The following is a 4306-nucleotide window of genomic DNA, read 5'->3' as shown; positions in this document are numbered from 1 at the left end:
ACAATAGAGATCGGAAGAAGAAGTAACGACAATAGCGAAGATCATGGTCAAGTTCATCTTCCTTGCAATCTTTGAGCGAGAATAAGAACCGTATGGAGATTGCGTAATTAGACAAACACACGGTAGGTTAAACTTCGATTTATTTTAAGATTTGTTTGATTTTGACATTTCTTATTGTTGGGTCGAAGTGTGGTTTCGCAATTTGACCGTTAAAGCATTAGGGTTTTGGGTATTTATAAAATTTTGGGGATTTCAAAATAGACTGTTAGGTTTGAGGGTTCATGGTTAAAATCAAGTGAAATGGATGAGTTTCAGTCATAGAGACATTTAGGACAGTCATATAGACCACAATATCATATGGATCAATGTTTGGATATGTGGATGACATAAAGATTCGAATGACATGGTCACGCGGTCACAGTCATAAAGGTCACAGGGTCATATATGTCATATGAGTGTATGGTCACAAGTTCACAGATGAGATGATCATATAGGTTACATGATTATATGGTCACAAGGTTACATAGTTTTTTAGATCACTTGGAATATGGCTCACAGATACTGTAAGTTTACATTAAGTTATCTTACATCACATGGTCACAGGTCTCTTGGTCACATGATCACAGGTTACATAATCACAGATATCATGTCCGACGGTCACATGATACTATATCAGACAGTCACATGGTACCATATCATAGGGTCACATGGTATCATCACACGGTCACGTGGTACCATGTAAGATGGTCACATGGTACCATGTCACACGATCACATGGTACCATTGTCACACGGTCACATGGTACCATGTCACAAGGTCACATTGTACCATGTCACATGGTCACATGGTACCATGTCACACGGTCTCATGGTATCATGTCACACAATCATATGATGACATAATCCAGAATGCTGACATGAGGAGACAATATATGATCTACGACTTTGCATTTTAAAGAATTCGATGACGCTATTTTCACGGAGCACATCAAGTGGTGGGAAAAAATTGGACGACTTGTCAATTTTGGCCGGTCTCGAACCGTACTTCACATCTTCCACTTGGATATGCAGGAACGTCGTTGACTAACTCTTATTTCAACTAGAAATGACTAACTTTTATTTCAGTTAGTAATTTATCTCTTTTTATTGTCAATCTTAAATATGACCTTCTATTGTTTATTTATTAGAATTCTAAGTTATGAATTTTTATTTATATTTTTTGTTTATTTTATATATGAACTTGTTTATAGAGTTAACAAAATATGGGTTGAAAAATGTTGGACGAAAAAAAAAATTGGGTTTAAAAATAATAATCAAATGGGTCCCATTGAAAATCTGGACTCAATTGTCAACCGTAATTTTTTTACACACTTGGATGACCATAGGTCCCACAAAAAACATTGCATGTGAAAATGTCGTTGGAGGAAAAATATTGGATTAAAATTGTTAGAGAACAAAATATGGATTTAGGTGTTTAAAACTCTAACTATAATCTCTTTTTGTTTGTTTGATAGCATCCTAAATTATGAACTTTTCTTTTTATTTTTTATTAAAAATATGAACTTATTTATATTTTAGAGAAAAATTCGAGTTAAAATTGTTATAGAAAAAAATTTTGGCTTAAAATATTGGAGAAAAAAAATATAAGATTGAATAAAGAATTGATCCTATAGAAAAAATCTCCATTTTTTAATGGCAATACGTAATATGGGTGGAAAATATTAGAGGAATAAATTGGGTTGAAAAATAATAATCAAATGGGTCCCACCGAAATCTTGAGTTGAATTGTCAACCGTAATATTTCTGCACATTTAAATGACACTGGACCCCACAAAAAACATTGCATATGAAAACTGGGTCCCACAATATTTCGGTCACATTGGGTCACAGTTAGTCACAGTGGGTCACAAGGGCCGATTTTGTCGATTCTTTCAAATGAATCAACATGAATGCTTTCACATGTTCCATAAAACCCCTTTTGTATTATATTGAAGAGTAAAAATGGATTTCTTCAAATTGTTGGTGCAAAAGTAATCTTCACATATGTGTTTCATATGTGTTCATAGTATTTTATGAAGGATTTTGACAATTTTGGTGTTTTTGTATTACAAACTCCTTATAATGTCTTATAAATCTCTCATTACCACTATATTTATATTCCTTATACCTTGTTATAACACGCCAAAGTTTAAAAAACACGTTTTAACCTATATTTACCTTTGTCACTTGGTCACAGGTCACATCCGGTCACAATGGTCACATAGTGTAAAATTGCACTATGGTCACATTGGTCACATGCTGGTCACAATGGGTCACAATCGGTAGTCATATAAGATAACTTATTTGCTGTATTTTAATATGTAAAATAAAATCAAAGTATATAGAATATAATACAACATGGAACCAAATTACATGGAATACAATACAAAATTATTATACAGTTTATGTATCTCTATTCATTAAAAATTATGCGTTTTCTCACACATTGTTGATGTTAATACTCTTGTTATAACATAGGTCTCAAACTTTTCCGTCTGCCTTCCATTATATGAGCAATTTTGTTTGTTATACTCCAACATTTCGAGTTTAAGATCAATGTCGTACGCAACTTCCGCTTGTCTTCCAAAATTATGCGTTCTCTCAGGAATTATAAGCTCATCTTCAACGTTTTGTTTACCATCAATTTTCACACGTACCTCTCCCATCTCCACATAAAGCATACATCGAATTCAATATATTTATCCAATAGATAAATATGAACGTGTATTATACGTTAGTCAGCTTTCTGTTTTCTTTGATATTTGGCAAATAACTCCAACCTTATCTCTGTTTATCTTTTTATACTTTCATCTTAGCATATAACTCTTGAATAAATTCACTATAGGTCACCTCACAGAGGGACAAAAGAATAACATACTTTGGTTTTCTATAAACTTTTCTTTTCATTCATATTCTTCATTCTTATTCACTATCCACCTAACATCATATAGAAAGTATACAACTGTCGATCTCTCATCTCACCCGTCCATTATAGCTGTAGAAAGCATAAATACAAAATGTAGATCAATTTGACTATTCTGGACTCTATGGACATGTGACCATGTAAACATATAATATCATGTGACTATTCTGAATCATGTGACCATGTGATATTGTGACCATATTAACATAGTGCTATGTGACCATATTAACATAGTACCATGTGACTCTGTTAACATAGTACCATGTGACCATGTTAACATAGTACCATGTGACCATGTGAACATTGTACCATGTGACCATGTAAACATAGTACCATGTGGCCATATTGTGAACATAGTACCGTGTCATCCTTGAGATCTATGAGAACCATTATTCTAATGACCTGTGACTAATGTGACTATATCACCATGTGACCATATGACCATGTCACCAACTCTTTTTTATTGTGACCCGACTTTTGTGCACACTTGTGACCTTGTGACCAATGCACAGGGTGTAAATCGTGACAGATTACCTATATGACTAATTACACAATGATACTCTAAACTTTAGAAATAGGTTATTTATATGATCCATTATATAGTGATACTCTAAAAACAACACCGAAAACTCAAATCTGATCTGGATTTATGATTATACTATACTACAAAGGATAAAATTTCAGAAATATCTACAATTATAAGACAAAAATGGAAGAAGAATCAATGTTTATCAAATAATCCCTCACACCCATCAATGTGCACGAAAAAAAATCAGATTTTTATAATTGTTTGCCCTAATTCCAACTTTTTCGTTATTTTTCCACTAATTTTGCTTTGATTTCTAACGGATTTGAAAAAAAATTGAAAGTTTCAGAGGAGAGAGTGTGTGTTCGACAAGAGAAAGGGGAAGGAGAGAGAAACCAAAAAAAGAGGAGAGAGAAATAAAATCTTAGATTTTAGGGAAAAATAAATTAAAAATAAATAAATAAAATAGGGTATTTTAGTCATTTTACATTGAAAAGGGTATAATAGAAGTTGATTTTTTTTGTAAAAAAAAGAAGGGTATGGATGGATGTTAATATAGCACATCGAGGGTAAAATAGAAGTTGTCCCGTAGGAAATATATGTAATTGTTTTTTTTTTTTACCAAAGTGGAATGGCCCAAAAGAAATCTCTTTATGGGTATATCATATGTAGAGGATTGGGCTTTTCTTTTTTCTATGATTTGCTCTCTTGTTAATATTTATCACTCTATCATTTATTGGACCATACATTTTGTCTGTACCACTTCATGATCATGGACTTTTTTATTTTGAGATTTACAAATAATAACCGTGTCAAGTC

The sequence above is a fragment of the Tarenaya hassleriana genome, unplaced genomic scaffold (assembly GCF_000463585.1).
Source record: "Tarenaya hassleriana unplaced genomic scaffold, ASM46358v1 Cleome99, whole genome shotgun sequence".
Taxonomy (NCBI): domain Eukaryota; kingdom Viridiplantae; phylum Streptophyta; class Magnoliopsida; order Brassicales; family Cleomaceae; genus Tarenaya; species Tarenaya hassleriana.
Note: the sequence above shows the minus strand (reverse complement) of the source record.